General features: G+C 37.7%; 1 non-coding gene across 1 annotated transcript; it reads right to left on the bottom strand.

The window, feature by feature from the left end:
• Positions 1 to 4,961: 4,961 nt before the first annotated feature.
• TRNAK-UUU (transfer RNA lysine (anticodon UUU)) lies at positions 4,962 to 5,034 on the bottom strand. The gene has a single exon. It is a non-coding gene; the product is annotated as a tRNA-Lys (tRNA).
• Between the last annotated feature and the right edge of the window lie 1,923 nt (positions 5,035 to 6,957).

Here is a 6,957-nt window from a genome sequence, read left to right as displayed (position 1 = left end):
GCAGTATTTTGCTCATTCTCTGGACTTGTTTTTTAACTTTCCTAATTGCAAGGAGATCCAACCAGTCGATTCTAAAGGCGATCAATCCTGAGTGTTCATTGGAAGGACTGATGCTAAAGCTGAAACTCCAATACTTTGGCCACCTCATGTGATGAGTTGACTCACTGGAAAAGAGTCTGATGCTGGGAGGGATTGGGGGTGGGAGGAGACAGGGACGACAGAGGATGAGATGGCTGGATGGCATCACCAACTCGATGGACATGAGCTTGAGTGAACTCCGGGGGTTGGTGATGGACAGGGAGGCCCGGTATGCTGTGATTCATGGGGTCGCAAAGAGTCGGACACGACTGAGCGACTGAACTGAACTGAACTGAATGTTATCTTTTTTTTTTTTTAACATGTATCTTCTTGAATCAGTTTTATTTATTTTTTAAATTTTCTTTTTTAAAAAAAATTTATTTATTTTAATTGGAGGCTAATTACTTTACATTATTGTATTGGTTTTGCCGTACATTGACATGAATCTGCCCCGGGTGTACATGTGTTCCCCATCTTGAACCTCCCTCCCACCTCCCTCCCCATCCCATCCCTCTGGTTCATCCCAGTACACCAGCCGCTAATGCTATCTTTTGATGAACACAATTTTTACATAGTAAAGTGGTTTAATGATCATATCTACCCCTTATTCTTAGAACATTTTGCTTTTTGTGTAAAAAATGAGCTACCTGGCTCAAGGTTGTGATATATGACTTTGTATTACCTTATCAAACTGTATAACTCTTTTCTTATCTAGGTCTATTCTCTGTCTAGAATTGTTGTTTATGTGAAAGATATGGGTAAAATTCATTTTTTACCCATACCTCATGGATAGTGCATATGCAATTAAACTAGCCCCATTTATGGAAAAGTCCATCCTTTACTCACTGTGTTTTAGAGCTAATTTGTCATGAATCAGGTGAGTGTATTTATAGTCTCTCTGTGCCGCTACATTGGTCTATTTTTCTATCCTTATGCCAACAAAACACTGCCTTAATTATTTCAACTTTATAATGTTTTGATTTTGGTAAAACAAGTCCCACCTTATTTTCCTTCAAGAGTGCTTTGGCTTTTTTTATTCTCCTTTTTATTTTTTTTTTTTTTTGAGACTTGTTTTTTTAGAGAAGTTTTAGGTTTACAAAGAAATTGGGAGGAAAATACTGAGATTCTTCATCTATTCCTTACCCCTACACATGCATAGCCTCTCCCATTATCAACATCACTCAGTTGATAAATAAAAGGTAATTTTATTTTGTTTGTTTGTTTTACTAAGGATGAACTTAAAGTGACTCACCATAATCATCCCAAGTCCATTATTTACCTTAGGGTTCACTTTTGGTGTTGTACATTCCATGGGATTTAGGCAAATGTATAATGACATATAATCATCATTATTATATCATTCAAAGCATTTTCACTGCCTTAAAAATTCTGTGTTCTGCCTATTCACCTCTTTCTTCCCTTTTCCCCCCGGCAACAACTGATCTTTTTATCGTCTCCATATTTTTGCTTTTCAAGAATATGATATAGTTGAAATAATACAGTATGTGGCCTGCTCTGATTGGTTTCTTTAGCTTGGTAGTAAGCATTTAACATTTTTCCGTGTCTTTTTATGGCTTGTGACAGATTATTTCTTTTTAACACTGAATAATATTCTGTTGTCTGGATATACCAAACTTTATTTATTCATTCACCTGTTGAAAGAGGTTGCTTTTAGGTTTTGCAGTTGTGACTAAAGCTGCTATAAACATCCATGTACAGGTTTAGGTGTGGGCACAAAGTTTTTCACTCCTTTCAGTAAATACTGAGGAGAAGGATCACTGAATTGTAAGGAAAGAGTGTGTTTTTTAAGAAACCCTCAAACTCTTCCAAAGTGGCCGTATCATTTTGCAGTCGCACTAGGAATACATAGAGAGAGTTACTGTTGTCCATATTGTCACCGTCACTTGGTGTTGTCTGTGTTCTGGACTTTGGTCATTCTAATTTGTGTGCAGTGATATCTTGATTTAATTTGCTTTACTGTAATGACATGTGATGTGGGGTATCTTTCTCATGCTTATTTGTCATCTGTATATCTTCTTTGGTGAGGTGTCTGTTGAGGTCTTTGGCCCATTTTTTTACTCGAGTTGTTTGAGCTTTGATTGTTCTTAACCTTTTGTGTTTTCATATAAATTTTTGAATCAGCTTGTCTAGCTCAACAAAAGAAAACAAAGAACCTGTTGAGATTCTGACTGGGACTGCATTGATTTTTATAAATCAATTTGAGGAAGTTAACTTCTTGATCAGATTGACTCCTCCAATATATTATCACAGCATTTCATTTTTGTAGGTCTTTTAAAATTTACATGCAAGATTTGTAATTTTCTATGTGGAAATGTTGCATGTGCTTTGTACATTTATTTTGAGTATTGATATTCTGTGCTATGTAAATAGCATCTTTATATATGTTTTTAAAAATTATGTTAAAAAATCCCTTTTTTGAAAACACAATGGTAGGCAACAGACAGACTATGTAGAATAAAGGTAATGCTGAACATTTTAAAGGCAAAATTCACATAGTTTTGATGTTACCTGTGAATCAGTCATTCATTCATTCAAACTTTAATGAATGCCTACCACTTACCAGGTTTCATGAGATTCATAAGGGACATGAAATGGTCCAAATACAATGTAATAATTCTATAAAAGAGGCATGTATACAGAATTATATATACATATATTCTCTCTCTACATATACACTTGGGTATATATATAATATATATGCATATTATATACATATATACACACACATATAATATATATACATATTATATACATATATACACACATAATATATACACGTTGCATATTATATAATATGTACAAGTCATATGCATATATACATATATGCATACATTATGTACATATTTTATAAATATATTTATAATATACGTATGTAAATATATTTATAATTTTAAAATTTATAAATTCTTTTTCCATATGTATCATCTAATTGAACCCCTTTGACAATCTTGTGAATTTAGTCTTATTAATTATTGTGGTAGGAATAGAAACTCATATAGGTCCCACAGATTATAGTTATGGGGCTGGTACTCAAACTCAGGTCCTGGACTCTGAAGAAGGAGCTCATCCCCCTGTATCATAAACTTTCCCTAGTACTGAAGTTCTGCCAACTTATAAAGTACAGGATTCCCAGGGGAAACATTCTGATAGATAGAGATCAATGTTGAGATCAACATGCATTCTCCTGGAATGTAAACTCCATGAGAGCACATGCATAAATAAATAACATGGCAAGAGGATGCTCTGCACAAATGAAATAATTACAGACATCTCTTTGATCTTTAATGGCAAGTTTGCTTTTCTAAGTTGTTTTTCTGCAGCTTCCAAGCTAGGCTGTGAGTCATCCCACAATAAAGCAGTTGAAAGAACATTTTAGCTCAGACTTAAAGATGCTGAAAGTAATCATAACAAGTTTGAAAGCAAAGAGTGAGTCATTTTTAGATATCAGTTTATTCAAGTCATTTACTGTAATTCCTTTGTAATATATGATTGGCTGGCTTATCAACTCATCTGACCCTCAGTAGATTTGAGAAACTTATAAAAATATGTAATTTATTTTGAAAGGAATATAGGACTGTGTCCTTGTACTCGTCCACTAGTACTTTGTTAAAACCTTGGGTATGTGAATTACTCTGTTTCAAATCAATGGAGTAATTTTAGATATAAGTCTTCCCTGCTGGCTCAGTGATAAAGGACCTGACTGCCAACACAGGAGATGCAGGTTCGATCCCTGGGTTGGGAAGGTCCCCTGGAGAAGGAAATGGCAACCCACTCCAGTATTCTTACCCGGAAAATCCCCTGGACAGAGGTGCTTGGCCGCTACAGTCCATGGGGTCACAGAAGAGTCAGACATGGTTTAGCAACTAAATAACAGCAACAACTTTAGACATAATTTACTTAATCTGTTAGTGCTATATAATATGACAACAATAATTGTAAATTTAATTCAGAATTTTAATTAATTTACAAGTTGTTATAGAATCATAGAAATGGATTATTTTTCATATGTAACTGAATTTTTCTGTTTTCTATTCTGTTTCCCAGGGCTGTTTATTTCTGCCCCAGTGATACCAGACTACCCTAATCATTATAACTGTTTGCATTTTTAGGAATTGAGGACTTCCCCGGTGGTCCAGTGGTTTCACTTCTAGGGGCACGGGTTTGATTTCTGGTCTGGGAGGCAGTTCTGCACGCTGTGCGGTGTGACCTTCCCCTCCTCGCCCCCCCCCAAAAAAAGAAAAATAATTCAGGTAAAATTAACATAACATTAAATTAATAATTTTAGGACATACAAGTTACCCACATTTAGTCCATTCACAATGTTGTGTAATCACTACCTCTGTCTAGCTCCAGAATATTTTCATCACTCCAAAAGAAAATCCCATATGCATTTAATAGTTCAGTCCCAGCCCCCATCTCTCTAGACCCTGTAACCATCCATTTGCTTTCTGCCTCTATGGATTTACCTATTCTGTATATTTCAGATTGTTTCCACCATTTGGCTACTGTAAAGTGCTGCTATTAATAGAATGCTCTTTAAAGGTTACTTATTTTTTTAACCTCCCACCCACTGCACTATTACCAACATTGGTCAAATGTACTCAATATGAGTCCAATGGGTTCTTTTTCTTGTTTTTTAGTTGTTAAGTCTCATGAGGGTACCTCATAAAAGAAGCTATTCCAGTATTGTTGTTTAGTCACTAAGTCGTGTCTGACTCTTTTGTGACACCATGGACTGTTGCCTGTCATTTCCTTCTCCAGGGGTTCTTCCAGATCCAGGGATCAAACCCAAATCTCCTGAATTGGCAGGTGGATTCTTTACCACTGAGATATCAGGGAAGCCCTAAAACACAGAACCATAGTGTATGGATAGGGACTTGAACCCTGAACCCTCAGATTAAAAGTCTGATGTTCTACCAACTGAGCTACCCAGACTCTATTCCAGTTTTAGTCAACAGTAATTGTTGGATAATTCTCTATATATAGCCAAATATTTCTGTTTTCTAATTATATTAAAATCATTTTAAATATCAATTCAGTTCAGTCGCTCAGTCGTGTCCGACTTTTTGTGACCCCATGAACCGCAACATGCCAGGCCTCCCTGTCCATCACTAACTCCCGGAGTCCACCCAAACCCATGTCCATGGAGTCGGTGATGCCATCGAACCATCTCATCTTCTGTCATCCCCTTCTCCTGCCCTCAATCTTTCCCAGCATCAGGGTCTTTTCCAATGAGTCAGCTCTTCGCATGAGGTGGCCAAAGTATTGGAGTTTCAGCTTTAGCATCAGTCCTTCCAGTGAACACCCAGGGCTGATCTCCTTTAAAATGGCCTGGTTGGATCTCCTTGTAGTCCAAGGGACTCTCAAGAGTCTTCTCCAACACCAAAGTTCAAAGGCATCAATTCTTCAGCCCTCAGCTTTCTTTATAGTACAACTCTCACATCCATACATGACTACTGGAAAAACCATAGCCTTGACTAGACGGACCTTTGTTGACAAAGTAATGTCTCTGCTTTTTAATATGCTATCTAGGTTGGTCATAACTTTCCTTCCAAGGAGTAAGCGTCTTTTAATTTCATGGCTGCAGTCACCATCTGCAGTGATTTTGGAGTCCAGAAAAATAAAGTCTGACACTGTTTCCACTGTTTCCCCATCTATTTGCCATGAAGTGATGAGACCGGATGCCTGTGCATATAAATCACTCAAAGAAGAAACTGAAAAAACATACTTTTCTGCATGTATTTAAAAAACAACCAATTTATCTAATATTTTTACATTTGAACTCCTTTTGGCTTTAATGAGAGATCATTTTTATGTGTACGGCTCACAGCACACAGCACTGTGAACCTTGATTTCATTCTCTTGGTAATACCTAGAGATTTCTTATCAGACTATTCCCTGCATCCACAGGGGTTTTTTTTTTTTTTTTTTGATTTTTTACAATTTTGAAAGCTATCTTTTTACTTAAAGCTGAGAATTCTGAAGTGTCTTCTTAAGGATTCAGATTTGTTTGTGTGGAAAATGAAGGGGGCAGGAAGACAGAACCAACTCTCATAATATTGCAGAAAGGCTACTATTTAATGCTCTTCTCTAGAAATGTTCCTAACGTGTCACAGGGCTTCCCTTGTGGCTCAGACGGTAAAGCGTCTGCCTACAATGCGGGAGACCAGGTTCGATCCCTGGGTCCGATCCCTGGGTCCTCTGGAGAAGGAAATGGCAACCCACTCCAGTACTCTTGCCTGGAAAATCCCATGGATGGAGGAGCCCGGTAGGCTAGAGTCCATGGGGTCGCAAAGAGTCAGACACAACTGTGTGACTTCACTTCTCTAAAAGTAAATGCAAACCCCCAAACTTGCAGTTTTTTTTCCCTTTAACCTTGAATACATCACATCCCATCAGTCACTGATTGACATTATTTATCATCCTGCTGCTGCTGCTGCTGCTAAGTTACTTCAGTCGTGTCCGACTCTGTGTGACCCCACAGACGGAAGCCCACCAGGCTCCCCTGTCCCTGGGATTCTCCAGGCAAGAACACTGGAGTGGGGTGCCATTTCCTTCTCCAATATGTGAAAGTGAAAAGTGAAAGTGAAGTCGCTCAGTCGTGTCCAACCCTTTGCGACCGCACGGACTGCAGCCTACCAGGCTCCTCCATCCATGGGATTTTCTAGGCAAGAGTACTGGAGTGGCTTGCCATTGCCTTCTCTGATTTATCATCCTAGAACACTTTATAACAACACTTATGTCTGAGCCACTTCCCCTAATAAGGGCTTTAGATGGACATGGAGCTGTAATAAATCTAAGCTTTATTCTCAGGTGAATTTACATTTTCCTGGCTTTAGACAAGCAGTAATTGAAGTG

The sequence above is a fragment of the Moschus berezovskii genome, chromosome 5, assembly GCF_049115385.1.
Source record: "Moschus berezovskii isolate FMDL1 chromosome 5, NW_MosBer_1.0, whole genome shotgun sequence".
Lineage (NCBI taxonomy): Eukaryota > Metazoa > Chordata > Mammalia > Artiodactyla > Moschidae > Moschus > Moschus berezovskii.
This window is presented reverse-complemented; position numbering and strand designations above follow the sequence as displayed.